The 21039-nt window shown below is 39.7% G+C and overlaps 1 protein-coding gene across 7 annotated transcripts in view; it reads left to right on the top strand.

The window, feature by feature from the left end:
- INPP4B (inositol polyphosphate-4-phosphatase type II B) overlaps window positions 1–21039 on the top strand; it is a 563010-nt gene that overhangs the window by 517575 nt on the left and 24396 nt on the right. The window lies entirely within an intron of this gene.

Genomic DNA, 21039 nt, shown 5'->3' with positions numbered 1-21039 from the left:
ACTCATTTTAGGCAGTAGAAGAGAATCTGGCTACATTTTTACAATATACATGGAGGTTCTATCTCATCAACTCATTTAAATCTAAGTGAACAGACTGTTGTTTTTATCCTATATAGCACTTGAAGAGGACAGTTTCTTTATATCTGAGTAGTTATGAATACACACAAAATAAAACTAAGTCATTACCCAAAGAAAACCTTTCCAAATTGCAACTAACAGGTGATCTTCCCGTGAGTTGCAGGGTCTCCAGGTTGGTAGCTCCTTCCTAAAATTATTTTGATATCACTTATCATTAAGACGGGATGACACTGATACTTTCAAATAGAGAAGTCACATTGTTACTCTGCTGGCATTTAAAATGCAGTGCCTGAAGTCATGTTTCTTGATTCATTTCCACAGTAATTAAATCTAAAGTCTAAGCCATAATGGGAAGGGAAAAGTACCCCATTCACAATGTCTGTCAGCAAGGACACACGTTAATTAAAAAGTTAAACGAAATAGTCTCTTTGCTGCAGACCCTGATTCAGAAGCACACCAGGAAGCGTGGGACAGGCTCCTGGTTCCCAGGAAGGAATGCCATGTGACCCTCTGGACGGGGCTGCTTCAGATCTGCCATGTCATTAGCTTCCCCTTTTCTTTTAACTGCTGTAGTCTTCTAGTGGAGACTTTGCCGCTTTCTGTGTCTATGTGCTTTCCCCACTAATGAGAGGTTTCGGAAGTCCTCGATTTTACCCCATTCCATGTCTCTGGGCATTTCCATTGTTAGGTGGAGTTCTATCATAATTTTTTTATAGATGTAGGAGGATGTCTTTGAGGCCTGACATGAACATCTGAGCCATATGAAACACATTGGGTTGACAAAAAAAAAAAAAAAAAAAAACTTCTTTCAAAAATAATCTCTCTTTTCAAAAATAATCTACCAGTGCTAATGGGGGAAATTCAGAATCAGGGTATGAAACCATCTAAGGTGCATAGAAAGAGTAAACGTGTCACTGTGGATGAGCAAAAGGGCTGGAGGGGAGAGCAGAAACACAGGATATTTATAGACCAGAGACAACAAAGGACTCAAGTGATCCAAGCAACATAAATTATCTTGAAGAGGAAACTGTTATTTATTTAAGGGGGCAGTAATGGTTATTTTCAACAATATTTCCCAGTGTCCAGGATGTTGGGAAGGGAGAGGATTTGCAAAGCTTCTCTGTCATGTGGGGAGCCCCACCCTCCAGTGACTTTAAAATGCACACCAGGATCACTGTTTTAAAGGAGTTTAATTTTCATGGTTTTGAATGGATTGAAGTTTTTTATTTTATTTTATATCTGTTGCAATTTATTTTACCTTTGATTATTCTAACCACCCTTCAGGCTATTTTGTCTGTATTCACTTAGAGTTTACCAAGGTTATAATATCACTGCTTTCTTACTTTCATTTTTTCCTCATCTTATCTTTTCTCATTTTATTGTGTTTATCGCTGTAAAAGTTTCAAGTTATTCTATATAGGTGAGCAAAATGTTGTTGATAAAAAGAAATGAAGCTTCGTCTACCTGCTTATTCAGAAACCCCATGCCAGAATAAGCTCCATGAGGAACGATATTTCTGTTTTCCCTTGCTCTCTGCAGTAAGGCTGTACCTAGAACAATGCCTAGTGATAGTGGGTTCTCAATAAGTATACTATGAATGAGTGAACAAATGAATGAATGAAGTTTAGGTTCTATATACTAGGAAGTTTTGTTCACACATAGACATTCGGAATTAAACACATCAAGTTATCTTTCAATTATGACATATTTAATAAGCAAAAGTTCCATCAGATGAAAGTGAGAGTTTGGAGAAGTTATGATACAAAAGCAAAACAGGCTACAAATGGCCTACCTTAAGTCGAAGTCTGGATCCACCCTTTGTACAGCGTTCAAATGTTCACTCTCTATTTTCCTACACATCCAGTACTTCCTTGCAGCTGCACACTCCCGCCATCAGCCTCTAGTTACAATCTGTTTGACTGAAATGGAAGAAGACGGTCTTCTTCAGACTAGATCTGACTCTGTAAGGAGCTCCTAGGAGTTGCCTGCATTGCCAGACCGAAACAATGAGTCTCAACCCTCATTGCCTATTTGAAACCCCTGGGGCTGGAGGGGAGCCTCTGGGATGGAGCCAGGGTGGAAACCACCTGACTAAAGCCAGCCTCACTGAAACCTGATGCCCTTCAGTAACTGCTTTTAATGGCTTTGTGGTAAAACTATAAGCTTAGTCTCCATTCCCTTTCTTTGAGTTGTGAGGAGTATGTATATTGTCAAATTCTCCCTTAATCATCTACAGCAGAAATTTATAACATGGTGGCTGCATAATCAGCAGATATTTTTCTTAAAGAAAGGGAGAATGCAGTACCAGCATTCAATTTTCAGTTATGAACTCTCCAGTGAATGCCATCTTGTCCCAGTGCATTAGCAGAAAACATTTTCGTAGGAATTTTTAAATATATTTGATTAATAAATGATTAGAATTGGGATGAAAATACAAAATTTGAATGGAGTGTAAAATGTCATGTTTTATCCCAAAATAATTGTGTTGGGAAATGTAATTGGCACTAAAAAGTAAATTAAAATGAACATGCCGATGTATAGTTATTTCTCTTGTAGGATGTCTGGCATTATGTGTTTAAACAGTGTAACATGTGACACCATATTCCTTAGTTGTCTGTCTGTAACTTTTATTTTCCTCAAGCTACATTACGCTGCAATCTGTCATTTTATAATGGCTGCTTAAAATTAAGATAGCTGATATGTCATTAGTAAAATTAATCAGGGAACATTACAGCCGACAACGTATTTATCACCCTTAAGATACAGGGATTTAATCATTCTATTTTAGTAAACAGTTAAGTCATAGGAGAGAGACTAAAAGGCCCATCAGCCCTATTGAATTTTATTATCTTGTTGAAATTCATGTTCTCAACATGTTGCACCTGACATTTTTATGTTGGGGCAGCATAATTTATTTAATGTTCTGCTTTATAAATGAGTGACCCTTCATCAGTTGATATCAGTTAAGGTTTTATGTTTTTATTTCTCATGTCTTCTTTGTCGGTATCACTTTTGTGTTGAAATAGAAAAATGTATTTCTTCTTTCCTTAGTCTTATTTCCACTCCAGCTTATTTTTATTTGCTTTTGTTTGATTGGACTAGACAGAAAAGAGCTGCTATTTTTCCACATTACCCCCTATTTCAAATATTAAAGTGAATAATAAGCATTGTAGACACAGGTAATTGAAGCTTTCAGTTATTTCTTGACTACTTGAAAGGGAGGTGTTTGCGTAGAACAGCATCAGCAGGAACAGTTTTTCCATTATCACTAAGTGTTATCTCTCCCCTTGAGAATTCCAGTGGTGTGTTTGCTGCGTTGCTTTAGTTCATATCTGTGACAAATAACAGTAATAAGTCCAAATGGAGTCACTGTCATCTTAGGGTAGCTAATAATTACATAAAAAATGACCCCATTTAGGATATTTTTGCTTCAGCTAACACTAAGGTAAAAGATACTGCAAAGAATACACTTCTTTAGAAATAATATTGGAGCAAGTAACTCTTAACAAGAGATCCACAGATGAACCACCAACAGATAACTGATCTTACAGGAGTGATTAAAATAACGTGAAACAAACTTTCAACTTCCAGAACTAAATGGATGTGCTAAGTTTAGGTAATCTTCTGCATACATTTATGTTTGTCATATTATTTTACAACCAAAAAACTGGTTTAGCCACGCTGGTATGGATCAGTCAGTTGGGCATCGTTCTGTGCACCAAAAGGTTGCCAGTTCGATTCCTGGTCAGGGCACATGCCTGGGTTGCAGACTAGATCCCCAGAAGGGGCATGCAGAAGGCAGCCAATTCATGTTTCACTCTCACATTGATGTTTTTCTCTCTCTCCCTTCCCCGCTTCCTAAGAAATCAATAAAATGTTATTTAAAAAGTAGTGGTTTTGAGGTTGATTTCTTCTCCCTAAGTCATTTGGTTTAGAATATTTGTTTTCTAAGTATTAGTAAGACCCAGTATCAAGCATGTCATCCAGAGGAGCTGCCAACTTTATATGCAGCATTCCAAATAAGTCATTTCTTTCCATTCCTGAAATTATGAACTGAAGACCTCGCCATATAAGTGTATGGAGTATATGTTTTTTATTCAATTCAATGAAGTAAAATATAAATAAAAATGCACCTAGTTAAAATAAATAGATTTAACTTCTGCCAGAAACACAGGCTTTCAACATCGGGAAAACCTGGGGTTAAAAATCCATATTGAAACACTTATTATCTCTGCACCTTTGGACAAGTTAATTAATCTCCAGGCCTCAGTTTTCCAATCTGTTCACTAGGATAACAATATCTTTCTGTTCTGTAGGTGTTGTCCAATGAGGTCACTTATTTAAAGGCTCTGTGCTCAGGTGTTCTGCTTAATCTGTTCCCCGTGCTCCCCATGCTGTCCCCATCTCTGTCTACCCTGAGCATTCTTCCCTTTCCCATGTTTCTCTGGAAGTACCTCTTCTGAAACCCCTAAAATGGAGGGATTTCACTGGTCTTCAAGGTCTTAGAAGTCCCAGGATACATACTTGGTTTCTAAAAGGCTTAAACTATCCATGATTATGTGAGAGAAGGTCTGGGAATCAAGAAGTAAAGTGAGCTTGAAACATGGGGTTATCTGTGGTCCACCGATAACAGGGCCGTCCCACTCATGCAGTGGAACCTGTGGTTGTCCAGCTCTTGAGTGCCCACAGACTTCGTTGGCAATTTAGGATATCCACTACATAACGAGTCAGGAACCCCACCTCAATGGGCAACTATATCATTAGCAGAATTATGTCAACGTCATATTCATAGTTAAAAGTAAACATTTATTGAGTATCTACTATGGCAGTATAGTACCATGCTAAACAAAGGGGGAAATAACTTTGTAACAGTAGTAGCAGCTAACCGTTAATGAGTTCTTGCTATGCACTAAAATCACATTAAACAGCATATATGAAGAACCTCTATTAATCCCCACAGTGCTAGTATGAAACAGATGAGGCTGCGTTCGTAGGAAGTGCTAATTATTAGAGTGGTTCCGAGGAGGAAGGGAATCGCTGTGGCCTGGGGTGGCTCTGGGGCAGGTGAGATATTAACTGAGCATGATATAGGGAAGTGTCAAGGAAGAGTTAGGGGCTCTTGACGAGGAACATCTGAGCAGTTATGGTTAAGAACAGTGTTTATTGATTCATCACATGGGTTACATGTTTTTGTTTACATAAGTGGTGTCAGAATGTGAGTCACATCATACAACATAGTCAGCTGATATCATGGTTTTTGATACCTATGTTCATAGACTCTAGCCCTCTCCTTTTAACAGCTGTATAGTATTCCCTTATGTGAATGGAATGTAATTTTTCTATTGAACTTTAGGTTGTTTCTGATCCTTTGCTATTAAAAGCAATAGGGTAATAGACATTCTCAGATGTATACACGTGAACACAAGTATGGGAGTTTCTTGAGACACAAACCTCCTCTTGAGACACAAACACAAACCTATAGGCGATTAGGAAGGTGATTGATGCCTCTGTGCTTGGAAAATGAGGTGTAGCAGGAACTAGTCCTAGAAAGGACTTGTTCTCATTCAAGAAGCCTGAGATGTAAGGCAGCCCAGGCTTGAATGATCTGCACAGAGCAGTTATGCCAAAACCCAGAAAGTTTCTTTACGTCCCTGGAAGGCATTGACACAGCAACCAAGGCGAACCTGAACACCACACCGTGTTCAAAGAGAAAAGCTTTTGGAGTAAATGTGCATGTGGAACAAATAGCAACGTTCTATCTCAAGTCTTGTTTACTTTTAGAGTTTACAAGTGTGTTAGGGCATTCAGTTTCCATATAAGAATGCTTCCCACATCTCAGTCATTCATTTACCCACCTAAAGATTCTTTTATAAGTGCCACGTGGACAGTCATTTATGTTAGCCACCATGGACTCAGGCACTTGATGGCTCTGTTATGTTTGTCCTAACGCACTGAAAGTAAATCCAAAACTATTAAAATCAATGTACTGTACTGTCGGTGCTGTTTTGCCTTCCTCAGAGTGCTTATGATCCTCTGACAAACACTGTGAGAGAAGTGTTTCAGCCCTCCTTCTACCTAAGTTTTAGTTACAGTGCTTCAATCTCTCGCCTAGGAGAACAAACTAGAACCTTCACAGGACACTCTTTAATGAAAACTTGCCTGGAAGGCAATAGTTTTTATGGAAAAGCAGCTAAACTATTGCAGTCTTTTCTCCTGGTTGGAAGATCACAGATGACAGAAAAGTTCGAATGCCCAGAATACTACTAGTAGTAAGTTCATGCCCAAAGGATTATGGTTTCAAGTCCCAAGGAAAAAATATATTATGCACAATTATAAGCCATTCACTTCCATTCACTGAGCCTCTCAGAATTCATGTAATTGTGAATGACATCACTCCAGGCATTGAGAGTTTCATTTCTAAAACATGTCATTTGTAAAATTAGTAGTTTATTAGTAGCAACAAATAACTTCTCAGGTATCATAGCATTGTTTTGTGTGGAAGCAGTGATTTGAATTCTATAAAATCTTACAATTAATCTAGCTCAGTGGATAGTAAGCTGAGTACAGGGTGATGGTTAAGAGCAAGGATGTTGGAAGTAGACCATCTGATTCTCCACTTCTTAGCAGTGGGAATGAAATTCTAAGAGCCCTTAGCTTTTTTGACTATACAATGAAAAATACCTGAAAGGAAGTTGGAAACAGAATATAGTATGATCAAGTGTGACAGTTACTTGATAAACATTGTGCTAATTTCACCAGCATCACATCCTCGTCTCATAGACTTATTGTGGTGGGGATTCAATAATGATCATGGAAGCCCTTAACTTGTTACATCAGTCAATATTAAATGCCGCTATGGCTGCTATTGATGTTATTGTGGTGGGGATTCTCATTATTCTTAGTGCGATTATTGCTGCCACCTCCTTTGTCATAATGGCTTCTCTCATTCAATTGTTTTTACTAAACTGTGGCTTGTTGTGATATCCTCAAACTCTATGAAGAAAGTAAGAGAAACAGCCCTTTCAATTATTGCTAGTATCTGTGCACTAGCTCTCAGCCCAGCAGCGTCAACCTCACCTAAGGACTGGGTAGAAATGTAGGTTCGCAGGCCTCATCGCAGACCTCCTGGAGTGGAAACTGAGGAGTGCGGCCCCTGATCAGTCCTCTAATGAGCCCTCCAGATGACAGTGATGCACACTGTAACAGTTTTATTGAGATATAATTTACTTACACATACCATATCATACAATTCACACATTTAAAGTATACAATTCAATAGTTTTTAGTTTACTCATGGAGTTGTGCAAATATTCACACAATGGAGTAAGAACCTGTTCTAAAAGAACCCGAAAAAGAAGCCCTATATCCCTTCACAGTCTCTCTCCAACCTCCGTCCCCCAACACAGGCAACTGCTTACTTTTGCCTATTCTGGACATTTCATGGAAACAGAATCAAGCACAGTGAATGACTTTTTTCATGTAGTATAATATTTTCAGGGTTCATCTATGTCAGCGGTTCTCAACCTGTGGGTCGCGACCCCTTTGGGGGTCAAACGACCCTTTCACAGGGGTCGCCTAAGACCATCGGAAAACACATACATAATTACATATTGTTTTTGTGATTAATCACTATGCTTTAATTATGTTCAATTTGTAACAATGAAATTGCGGGTCACCACAACATGAGGAACTGTATTAAAGGGTCGCGGCATTAGGAAGGTTGAGAACCACTGATCTATGTTGTCAGACAATTTTCATTACCTTGTAAAGTTCCCTCTTTGTGAAGATTCTTTGTATTCATTTTCATAGCAGTAATACTAGGCTTGCTTATAATTCTTCAGAACAGCTCTGGTGCATGTGTGTGGAAGTGGGGATAAGTTAGGGGGGATTGTCTGTGTGTGATTGTGTGTTTTCATTGTGCAGTTTCCCTCTTATAGAGGCTATTAAAAAGCTTAGGGCCAATATTGTGATCCATCTACTTCAAATGTACAGCATTCTTTAATGGGTCTTTAAAACATGTATCTATATATAGTAACCTCATTTTTAGTCCTGTTTTACAACATAACCCTTGCATTTATTGTTTCTTACTTTTCATTCTTGATATCTTACGGAATATTATATATCTATTTAAACTGACTTAAATTCTTCTTTAAAACAAAGCAGGATTTAAGTACTAAAAATTAAAATACATAAAGCATCCCTCTGTCCTTAGCTCAAGGCCCTTCCTAAATTTGCTCTTAGCATTCATCAAACCAAGTTAGGTAATACTGATTTATCATTTTTATAAAATGAAAACAAAATCTAGTCTCTACATCTTAATTTATGTATTTTCAAATGATGCCCATCTTCTCAACTATTTGAGAAAATAATGGCATATTTTTCATGCTTCAGAGTTTGCAAATCACCTTGACCACTCTTTCATTCCATAAAATAGAAATACAATAGATAGCATCTTCTATTCAGTTTCTGTTTCATAATTTAATTTCATAACATAAATTCAGAGATGGAATTTGTATAGCACAGATAGTTTTATTTGATTTTTGTGATAAAGATTTTTTTCTCTTGGGTAGACTAGAACAACAATGAGAGAAAAGCATATTAGAGCTGTCAAAATACATTATTTTTGCCAGAGAAAGAGGGAGAAATGCCTTCCTCTTCACAAGACTGAACCGATTTTACAGCAGCTACTCTTGAAATAGATACATTTATTGAAAACTCCTACAACTTCTAGTCACACAAAAACATAATTTTTTCTATAACATGAAAATCTCACTGCTTATATGCAAAGTATGTATTATTAAATACTGCATGGTTGCCTGGGCTGGATGGCTAAGTTGGTTGGAGTGAGGTCCCATACACCAAAAGATGGCTGGTTCAATTCCCGGTCAGGGCACATACCCAGGTTTTGGGTTCCATCCTCATTCAGGGCACTTGCAAGAGGCAGTTAATGGATGTTTCTGTCTCACATCAATATTTCTCTCTCTCAAAAGATAATCAATTATATATAAAATCATGGTCATAACGACAAAAGGCAACCAAGGCATTGGCTAGTTTATTTTCTTATCCTCTCTGGTTTGACTATATAAATATAATTTTATTGTGTGTTTTAATAATTTTAAAGTTGTTAATGAATTGTGTAGTTTCTGTATAGATTATAGATATTGTATATGATTAGAAATTAACTCTAAATCACTGGGCTGTATTTAGGAGGTTGATGCATCTATTTTTAGAAAATAATATGATTTGATATTCATGTAGTCAGTTATAACCTCCCCAAAATGCAATCCTTAAAGTTCTTCTATAACTTAAACTTTCTATTACCAAGGTTATGATTTCAGACCATAATGGAAACTGGAAACTGTGTCCCATTTCTATTTGTGATAAGGTAAAAGAAAGTCATGTTTCTTCATAGTCTGCTTCATATAGTTTTATAACAAATGTGTTTCTATTTATTTTGCCACCTTTGCCCACATTTCTTGAGTAACAAAAGTAGGATACACTAACAATCTTGGTATGGATTCTGGGATGAAAAAGAATATTTGATATTTTAAAAAGCCTTAAGAATTTTGAGATGCTGAAATATTAGCACTAATGAAAGTGAATTTATGTGTGTGTGTTTCAACAATTTTAGGCTTGATTTGAAAGTTAGTAACTACCTTTTGAATATTCTCACCTCCATCTAAATGTTAAATAGTATCAGCACATTTTGCCAATATGTTGTTGAACTCCACTAATTTCCTCCTGGAGTTGATTAGTAATGGAAGAAAAATTTTGACTTCACTAATTTTGGCACAGCCCATAAAAAAGAGCAGAACTAAAAGAATTTTGGAAAAATCTGGACCTGTGTATGGAGGGAAGGAAGGGAAAACCAGCTCTCTGAATAATATGGGGTTTGACGAGGTAAAGGCCTGTGTCAACTTTCATCCCTGACACTCATGGTCCCTTAAGACCGCTCTCCAGGCCAGGGTGATAGTGATGGCCTTCCTGGAATGCAGAGCTCTCTCCCCAGCAGAGGCAAGCCTTCTGCTTGTACAGATCATCTGCACTGAATATTCCTCCAGCAGACAAGAGAGAAAGTTGCTACAAGGAAGGTAGTGTGCAGTCCCCATAGATACTGATTTTCTCCACTAAGGAAAATGGCAACCTGACATTCTTGCCACGGCCCTGTTAAAACAGAGTTCTTATTCACATATAAAAGAAACCTTTTGCATCATTATCATTTTGTGTTCTAATACCTCCACTGGTACCAAGAGACCTAAGGGCAAAATATAATATCTCAACCGAGGACAAATGTTTTATCAAAGAATCTAAACAAGTGTAGTTAACATTGTTGTCCCCATTTCGATTAGGATATAGATCTGTGGTTTATAAATATGTTTTCCTGTTGAGTGAGTGTTGAAAGGGATGCCAGATATCTTCTGGCCCAATACCTCACAGAATCTTATGTTAATGAAGATTGTCTAATACAGTAATTCTTTTTAAATCTAGATATTGCTCCTAAGTTTATAACAGCCCTTCAGTTAGTTTTTGTGGAAAGCATTTCAACTGAAGATTCTGTTCCTTGAATCTAACGTGATGGTGGTAAGGAGCTGACAAGCCGTGGGCAATCAGATAGTTCCTTCTTTAGTCAGAAACAGTTCTGCTGTGAGCAGACACGCTTCTCTGAGCATCATGAGAATTTATACACAACTACTGGAGCGGGGCTAGATCTTGGTGTTTGAAGAAGTAATCTAAAGCCACCTTTTTTAAAAACAAATCTTTATTGTTGGAAGTATTACATAAGTCCCCCTTCCCCCCCTCATTGCCCTCTCCCACCCCTGCCCTCCCCCTTTTTTTTTAACAAAATGACTTTGGCATCGTTGCAAGACTTATCATTCAAATAAACTTAAATGGAAAAGTGAACTCTGATGAACCTTTTTAACATTGTTTTTGTCTTACTTTGGAGGCCAAAGTTATAGCTGCTAAGCAAAACAAAATGACATATACATGTATTTGTATATGCATATGTAACTATATATGTTTCTTTATATATAAAATGTATGTGTCTTATAGATATAATTTTAATGCTTGTTTTTCTTGGACCTAGCCTGATCTTGTTTATAAATTGCTCTTTATTAACATGATCCCATTGTTGGGCGTGTGAGAAATATGCTTATTCTTACACTATTGTTTCAGCCAGTAAGTTTAATATTAAGAAAGAAAATTCCAACTTCGTGTTATCTCATTAAAATAAGACAAACAGAAAATAACTCTAAGTTGACATATCAGCTTCCCCAGCTATGCCAGACTGATTGCTTTGCTCATTATTTTCTGTGAGTTTGTAAAGGACCACAAGCTTTTGGTACAGAATAAAATGTTTTTCGAGCCCTGATTGTTATCCTCCTGAAAGTCAGTTTTCAAGCTACTTCTATTTCTACACACTTGTGACTTTTCATATTAATGATATTTTAAGGCCACAAGATTTGGAAAGGACCTTAGAGATTATCTAGTGACCCTGCCAAACAAGGCAGGGATTCTTTATACAATATCCCTGACAGATTGTCAGGTAACCTTTACTTGCACATGTCCAATAGCAGGGAGCTTGCATATCAACCCATTCTGTGGTTGGACAGCTATGCATTTTATAAAACTCACCTTCATGTTAAGCTGAAATCTGTCACCCTATAACTTCCAATCATTAATGCACTCAGGTGTGTGGATCAAAATAGTGGAAGTCAGCATCTCTTTCCTTAAGTCAGCCTGCCAGTGTTTAAAGGTGGTTTCTGTGTTCTGCTTAATTGCTTTATTTTTATTTTATTTTATTTATTAACTAGAGGCCCGGTGCATGAATTCATGCATGAGTGGGGTCCCTCAGCTTGGCCAGCAATCGGGGCGAATCAGGGCTGTCTCACCCAGTCCAGGGGGAGGGACTGCAGGAGGTTGGCTGGCCATGGGAGGTTGGCTGTGGGAGCACACTGACCACCTGTGTTGAGCATCTGTCCCCTGGTGGTCAGTGCATGTCATAGTGATCAGTCGGCAGGTCAGAATGTTCACTTAGGCTTTTATATATATAGATTGATTTTTAGAGAAAGAGATGAAGGAGAGAGAGAAAGACAGAAACATCAAGTTTTGTTGTTCCACTTATTGATGGGGATCGAACCCAAAACCTTGGCATTATCAGATGATTCTCTAATCATCTGAGCTACAAAGCCTAGGTACTGCTTGTTTTAATCCCTTTAAGATGTGAAATATATAAAATGCTAATATGCAAAGTGTCCCCTGGGGAGTTCGACCAAGAGACCGGGAGTTTGATTGCTTGCTATGATGTGCACTGACCACCAGGGGATGGTGTGGAACAAGGGAAGGCCCCGGCCAGCAGCCGGAGGGCCCCGATCAGCCCTGATTGTCAGCCAGGCCTAGGGAGCCTACCCATGCATGAATTTCATGCATCGGGCCTCCAGTTACAAATAAAGTTGGATACCATGTTCTAAATGTAATATGCAGAATAAAAAGCAAAGTAGGGCAAAGGTGTACTTGTCCTTCCCTTCTTCCCTTCCACTATGTAATGCTTACTATGTGCCAGGTACTTTCCTAAGCACTTGACAAATATTATCTCCCCTAAATTTACTATAATCATAGGATTTCATCTTAAAAAGAGGAAGCAGCCACAGAGGGGTTAAATGACTTGCTTCAAGACCTCACAGCTGGGAAGTGGTGTGAGGCCCTTACTCCACCTCCATGCTTCTAGGAGCCTAGGCTGCCTCTCTTGATCTATATTTCTCTTTGTTCCTGGGACTTTGTCTCACTGCGTGATAAATTGAAACATGTAGTCCTTTGTCATATACACTGCTGTCTAGCAAAGGTTTCTCCCAGGCTCTAGTGGGGTAATTGATATTTTGCATTGAAATAGAAATGTATATATTTTTATTCTTGCCACCCTAACCCCTGAGATAAGTATGGTGGCCTAAATAAGTGTGAGGTCCACATTATATCTTCTCTATGCTTGAGGTGGGGGAAGGGCGAAGGGTGTAATAGGGGACATCTGTAATAGTGTCAAAAATAAATAAATTGATTAATTAAAGTGTTAATATATAAATAGAGCAGTTACTTAAAATTTTTAAAGAAATGGGGCTGAGTTTTATAATAAAACATACTTCTACATAATGACATCTGATTAATAGATAATTTAAGTTCTCTTCAACCAAAGATTTATATAAATAAGTAAAGAAATGAATATTTAAGAGAGAAATATTATGGGGCAGTTTCTTGGGATATGGTGAAATGTTTTCATTGATAAATCATAGAAGGTGCAAAACTAAGCATTAGTCATACGTACATAGCATATAGCTGCTCTGGAAACAATTTGTGGTTGATTCTTAACTAAACCAGAACCCAAAGTCTTGATAAAGTTTACAGATTGTTGAAACAGACAATTTGGTTTGGTTCAAGTTCACTACAGTTCCCCATTGGATGATCAGTCAGAGAACAGGGTATGAGTGAAGAGCTGCAGTTACCTAGGATCTGCTTTTTCCTCCGTAGGCCCACGCTAGTGCCAGGGTGGGAAAATGGGGTGAAATATCAAGTTCCTTAGCTAGCTCTATTTTTTGCCTTGGGTGCAGGGGGAGCCATGTCTCCCTGAAGGGTCTACTTACCACCACAAAGACAATTTACAGCACGATGATGACCTACCTCTGTGCTCTGTTTCTTCCTACAACACAGATCAGTATGTTGATCTTGGTTAATCATAACCCTATTAATTGTTTCTACAAAAACTACTTCATTTTATTCTGGACTAGAAGCCCGATGCACGAAATTCATGCAAGGGGCTTGGCCCTCGCAGCCCCGGCTAGCTCGAGGCCCTGTGGCCCTGGGCTCCCCCCCCCCCCACAGGTCGGTTCACCATCTGGTCTAATTAGCATATTAGCTCTTTATTATATAGGACTAGAGGCCCGGTGCACAAGAATTTGTGCACTCGAGGGGAAGGGGGGGGTCCCTCAGCCCAGCCTGTGCCCTCTCGCAGTCTGGGACCCCTTGGGAGATAATGACCTGCTGGCTTAGGCCTGCTCCCAGGTGGCAGAGGGCAGGCCCAATCCCTAGGTGCAGCCCCTGGTCGGTCTCAGAGCAGGGCTGATTGGGGAGTTGGGGTGCCGCCCCTGTCATGCACAGAGCAGGGCGGATTGGGAGGTTGCGATGCCACTCTCAGTCACGCTCAGGATAAGGCCGATTGGGGGGTTGGGGCACCGCCCCCTGTCACATTCAAGGCCGGGTCAATGGGGAGGTTGTGGCGCCACCCCCTGTCATGCACAGAGCAGGGCCCATCAGGGGGTTGGGGCGCTGCCCCTGTCACGCACAGAGCAGGGCCCATCAGGGGGTTGGAGCTCAGTACCCTGTCACGCACAGAGCAGGGTCAATCAGGGGGTTGGGGAGCTCCCCCCTGTCACGCACAGAGCAGGGCCAATCAGGGGGTTGGTTGGGGAGCTCCCCCCTGTCACGCACAGAGCAGAGCCAATCAGGGGGTTGGGGTGCTGCCCCCTGTCACACACAGAGCAGGGCCCATCAGGGGGTTGGGGAGCTCCCCCCTGTCACGCACAGAGCAGGGCCGGTCAGGGGGTTGAGGAGCTCCCCCCTGTCACTCACAGAGTAGGGCCGATAGGGGAGTTGGGGCACCGCCCCCTGTCACACTCAGGGAAGGGCCAATGGGGAGGTTATGGCTCTACCCCATCACATACATAGCAGGGCCCGTGGGGGTGGGGGGGTTTGGGGCACCGCCCTCTATCACCCACAGAGCAGGGCCGATCAGGGGGTTGGGGCGCCGCCACTCTCACACTCAGGGCAGGGCCAATGGGGAGGTTATGGCTCTACCCTGTCACACACAGAGCAGGGCCCGTGGGGTGGGGGGGTTGGGGCACCGCACCCTGTCACACACAGAGCAGGGCCGATCAGGGGGTTGGGGCGCCGCAGCCTGTCACACACAGAGCCGCAGGGCAATCAGGGGGTTGGGGAGCTCCCCCCATCAGGCACAGAACAGGGCTGATCAGGGGGTTGGGGCGCCTTCCCCTGTCAGGAACAGAGCAGGGCGGATAGGGAGGTTGTGGCCCTGCCCCCTGTCACACACAGAGCCGCAGGGTGATCAGGGGGTTTAGGCGCTGCCCCCGTCATGCTGATCCTGGTGCCGGGAGGCCTCACGGCTCCGCCGATCCCAGTGCTGGGAGGCATATTACCCTTTTACTATATAGGACAGAGGCCTGGTGCATGGGTGGGGGCTGGCTGGTTTGCCCTGAAGGGTGTCTTGGATCAGGGTGGGGGTCCCCACTGGGGTGCCTGGCCAGCCTGGGTGAGGGGATGATGGCTGTTTGCAGCTGGTCACAAACCCTTCAGGGTGGGGGTCCCCACTGGGGTGCCTGGCCAGTCTGGGTGAGGGGCTGAGGGCTGTTTTTAGGCTGGCGGGTGACTGAAGCTCCCAACCGCTCCTTTTTTTCTTTTTTTTTTTTATTCTGGGCCAGCTTTATCTCTGGCTCCAGCTCTTAGGCCTCCGCTGCTGAAAGCAGGTATCTGGTTTGTTTGTTTTCTATAATTGAAACTCTGTATCAACTCCAGCTCTGAGATCCCGGCTCGCCGAAAGCAGGTTTCTGGGGTTTTGTTTAGCTTCTATATTTGTAACAATGTTTCAAACTGCAAGCTCAGAGGCCGGCAAGGCAGGCAGGGAACACTGGAGTCCTCCGTCACTGAAGCAACCAAGCCTCACGTTCGCTTCCAGCTGCCTGGCTGCCGGCCGCCATCTTGGCTGGCAGTTAATTTGCATATCGCCCTGATTAGCCAATGGGAAGGGTAGCGGTCGTACGCTAATTACCATGTTTCTCTTTTATTAGATAGGATTGTTTTTCCACTATGGTGGAAGCCATTTACTATAAGGAGTAGATGGCTCTGAATACTCAAAGAAGCAATTTTTGAGTGCGTATTACTTATCAAGAATCATGCTTCATACCGAAGACACACACAAATAAATAGTGATGGTTTAAGTTTTTATGATATTATGTGTAAAGTGATTTGGGAAACATAGATAAGGGTACAATGAATTTGTCAGGTGTGGTGAGATGAATGTGGGGCACTGTCAGGGCTACAGAGAGAAGGTGACCTTTAAGTTTATATTATTACAAGACGGGTAAATTAAGAAAGGACATATTCCACCCATAAGAGGCTTTGATGCTTCTTAAGTTAAAAAGAGAAAAGCCATTGATTAATCTAGAAATTTCAGCATGTTTTGCTAGAGGCATAAGTGTAGGACATATTGACAATAATTATTAAAAGTAATGACCTTGAGAAAAACTAGAAAGTTACTTTTATGAGTATCCAGGTTTAGAAGACCTTATCCTTGCACAAAACATTGGTTTCCTAGGTGATTTCTAACCTGCCTGCAATTTCCCCCATTATAACAGTCTTCATCAGGCAGGTGAGACAGTACTAATATATGGGCTAGGTACCTGTGATACAAATAAAAATCTGATCTCTGCTGTTACTTTCCATTTTAGTTGACTTCCTTTTAATACTTATAAACATGATTACGATTCAACCCAAAATAACCTACATCCTTTATTCCCAGACCGACAGAAAGCTGTGTTGGTGGCAGACATCTGACTACAGATCATCAGAAGCTGAATTTGTCTGAGACTCCCCCTTTGTTCTAATACGGGAGTGAAATTTCTCAGAGTAAAAATAGTACTTCAGCCAAGTTTTAGTTTTTCTATTTGGTTTTGTAAAATCTCAAACCCTTCGTTTTGAGTGTGTCATTCATAATTGTTAGGTGGGAATGGCGTGTGAATTCTGTCTGCAGTGCTTTAAACAAAATATTGAACTAGAGAGTGTCTAGAGTGCCTAGCCTCTTGGACTAGGGCATGCTGGTGGAATGCAGAACAGATTGGACCTAAAATAGTTTCCTCGAGGACACTCTGAGCAAAAGAAAAAAAGTCACGATCTGAGAAATAACAGCCCAGTGATAGAGTGATGTTTATTTTAACACCATTTGTGAAAATGAGGGATTGATTTTATTTGAGGGAATCCATGAAATCAGAATTAGGCCTCATTTTCAAAATCGTTTTGATATTGATAACGAATAAAAATATCAAATCGGTATACAAATAACTGCTACTCTAATTCTCTGTATTGTGCTAATGAGCTGCTGATGTGTACTAAGGCTAAAGCATAATCAATTTTTAATCAAACACATTTATTTATTAACTAGCACAAACATGGCCCAAATGCAGCATACTTATCAGAGAGAACAGCGCTAGGCTCTCTAGGGGGGCTTGACTCAAGTAGTATTTTTATAACCTATTCATCAGTATAAGGCACATTAGGTAGATAAAAATATGTTCCTTGCCCTAAAATAACTCCAATCTGGTAAGAGAGACAAGACAAAGACAAACCCAAATGCACAAGTACATGAGTGCTTCCAGGAGGGTGAGATCCTCTGATGTGCTCTTCATCTGGAGCCTTCGAGTTGCATCCTGAGGAATAGTGGACACATTATATATGTATATATTTTATTTTTACTATATCTTAGGCACTGTAGATTCTTGAAATGTCTAATAAGAAGCAAAACGAGCACTGTATAAACAGAAAATGGATTTGCAGAAAGTTGGGGAATAAGAAAGAAAGTTTTGATATAATTTCAAGCATCAGTAGCTCAAGGAAATAGAATATTACCAATTCTGGATTTTATGACTCAATCTTTTGCCTGTGGGTATGTAAGAACTCTGTACTCTTTATGCCCAGGCAGATTTATTTCTGGCGGCCTAGGAGTCTTCGTTAATGTTCATGTCAGTACTGACAGACCTCTTAATTTCAAGTACAACACTGGGAGTGTATGTGTCAAGATGCCTTTTACATGTGGAATAGCTTCTGAGACTTTACTTTTTTGAATTGTGAGTGGAAATAGATCAACTCAGCTACTTGCTTTAGTTCTCACCTTCAATTATTAACCAGCACTGGAGAGAAAGAATAATAAAATTGCATAGGCATAAGGGAATGAAGAATTTAATTATAGAATTAAGTTTCTGTAGCTTTAGAATGAAATAAACAGATAAAAATGGTGCAGATAGGAAAAGCTTATGATTGATTGTTAACATCCTCAAATTAAAATGGAATATTTTTATCATTATAAACATTGCTATGAAATGTGCTACATTTCCTAACTGTGGGTTTGTTATGTAATGATGTATTCATAGGTCCCCATCTGTAATTAGTTATTTCCATGGCGCCTGTCACTTTGGAATACAGATACCCTCACATAACAGGGATAATAAGTTTTAAGAGAAAAACTTGCCTCCTTTTAGCTTTTTTTTTTTTTTTTTTTTTGCCTCTTGATCATTTGTGTGGTTGAGAAGTAAGGGGCGAGAAATTTCTCCGATTTGAACCTTCAGGGTTCCTACGTAACTAGGACAAGACCAAAGGTGCATTTGAGTTGCAAAATTGAGCTCGAAGTTGATGTGTCTCCTTTTTTTCCTTTTCACTAGTATTCAGATTTCCAGAGGCGACTAGAGGACAGTAGACTTCCAGCTTAATCAGTGTACCTATCCTATTACAACCATGGACATAAAATATTAATGTTACCAACCCTTTGCAGATTTATATTTGCCAGTTTAATACTTGAGGCTGTCCATTTTCTTATAAAATATCTGTGTGTCTTTAGGCTAAGTTGCTTCCAATCATATTGGAATTTTGTTACTGACCAAAACATCCAATAGTAGCTTCTTTCTGGGGCCTGGAGCTTGGGTTTCTTGGGGATCAAAAGTCATTCTTTCTCCCTTTCTTCATCTTCCTATCACTTCCTTGGTTGAATTAAACTTTCACAGGTTTCACATCATCTGTTTTATAAACCACTGCGTTTAATTTACTAATCAAAGTTTCTGTGAAAGATTGATATTTTGAAAAAGGGAGATACCATTATTTATCTTCTGTCGATAGAAATTTTAAATTAAATGTACTTACAGTAGCAGTGTTTATAGTTTAAGCCTCTCTCATTTAAAAGAAAGCATTTCCAACTCATAAACTATTCAAATGCTAATTGTTTTGTAGTTGTTCTTGTGTATTCATGTTACCTTCGAAAGGACAAAACTTTCTGTAAGAAAAAGACATTTTTGTAGAAAATTAAACAAGGTTTTTATAACATTGCATAAATGCTATTAACAACACTTATGGTTTAAAATGATGACATTATGATTAAAAATTCTGTTGACCCAGGATAGGATGTGTATAGTGAAGTCTCTTGAGTGAACTCAAATAAAAAGTTAATTCCCTTTTCATGCTATTTTAAAGAACTTAATGAACATTATCTCATCTAGTCTTAATGAGAATGTGAGAATCACATAAAGGATAGAAAAGACCTTTGCTATATGACAGAGACCTGCTTTACTTTGTGAATTTGGGTTGATGGTTGTATATGTCATGGCCTCTTCTGTACGAGTGAGCAGTCCCGAGTCCATCTGTACCTCTGAGTCCTGTGTGTCATCACAAGTGCAAAGAAGGAAAGAGGAGTCTGAATCTCCTTTTCAGGGCTTCTTACAAACTAGTGATTGTCAGTATTAATAGTGTTCTATTTAACTATCAAGCCAACTTTAATTCACTATGTTATTGAAAACGGATGCATAATAGCATCATGGTTACTATGACTTTGGAATTATAAATGCGTGGAGTGGTTCCACCAAAAATATTTATTGAATTAATGAGGCAAAGACAAGAATCTAGAAGGTTCAAGCTAGTGAATGGGGACACACACACACACACACACTTGATCAGTCTTATGTCTTAACATGCCTTAGTAGGCAATCTCCAGCTAACGATTATGGTTTTAAGTTCGCTGATTTGAAGCATCCTTACCAGGTCAGTACAACAGATTATTCTGAATATGGTGCCGTAGTGATAAATACCTTCATCTATCCCCTTTTATAGATAGTACATAATAAAGATTGTGTCCCTTATGTACATCATTATAGCCATCTCCTAAATTCTTGATGCCCAAAAATGTCCCCTCCTGTCTGTGACTATATTTAAGCATGTGTTAGGAATCTGTTGTGACTGTCAAGCTTCCTATAATCACAGCACTAATAATGGATCAGAAGGTATTAAAATAAATGTTGCAGATCCTTAATCCAGTCAAGCAGACATCCATGATTAACTCAGTTCCTAATAAAAGAAAAATAAGGACTCTCTTTGGAATTACCTGATTTTTACGTTATTGTGTGTATTTGGTGAACTATTTCAAATTGGGCTCTGAGCCCCAGCAGCAATCACTCTTTCTCACATCATGCACCATCTTCCTCTAAGCAGCACAATAGGGATAACAAAACCCATTTTAGCCTGCATTTGAGTTTAACTCCCAGCTGGAACTTGAAATGAGGCTGTAATGAACTTGAACTTGCAGCAGTGATTATTTCATACATGCATTCAGATGCAACAGTCGTGTTCCCAGCTGCTACTCAGAAGGCATTCACTTCTACAGAAACATAGACAACAGAATATTATAACTCAGCATACGGTTACCTTGAACACAGGGAAGTCAGCCAGGTTTTATTGTGCTTTATGCATAATAGAGGATGACAAGCAGCATACAGGATGATCAAAGGATTTTTTAAAATGACCCAAATAACAACATTTCCACAAGAAGTTCCTAAATCAGTACATAGAAGGTCAGCAGTGTTATCTGAAGGAAATAAAGGCAAAGATTGATAATGTGTACTAATATATAACTAAATACACTAAGTGATAAGTTGATTAGAATGATAAAATATTTCTGAGAACAGATCTCTCCAGTGTCCATATAACTCCCTAAAACCATTAGGCTTTTGGGAAGACACATTCATTTTATCCGAGACATCATTTAGTATCTCACTATTAAAGTACCAACTTGCACTCCATGGACATGAATAAATGATTGTGCCCACTTCTACATTTTTTAAGCCTAGCATTCAAATAGGAATAAGTTAA

Source organism: Myotis myotis, unplaced genomic scaffold, assembly GCF_014108235.1.
Source record: "Myotis myotis isolate mMyoMyo1 unplaced genomic scaffold, mMyoMyo1.p scaffold_m19_p_6, whole genome shotgun sequence".
NCBI lineage: Eukaryota > Metazoa > Chordata > Mammalia > Chiroptera > Vespertilionidae > Myotis > Myotis myotis.
Note: the sequence above shows the minus strand (reverse complement) of the source record. Positions and strands in the feature narration are given on the sequence as shown.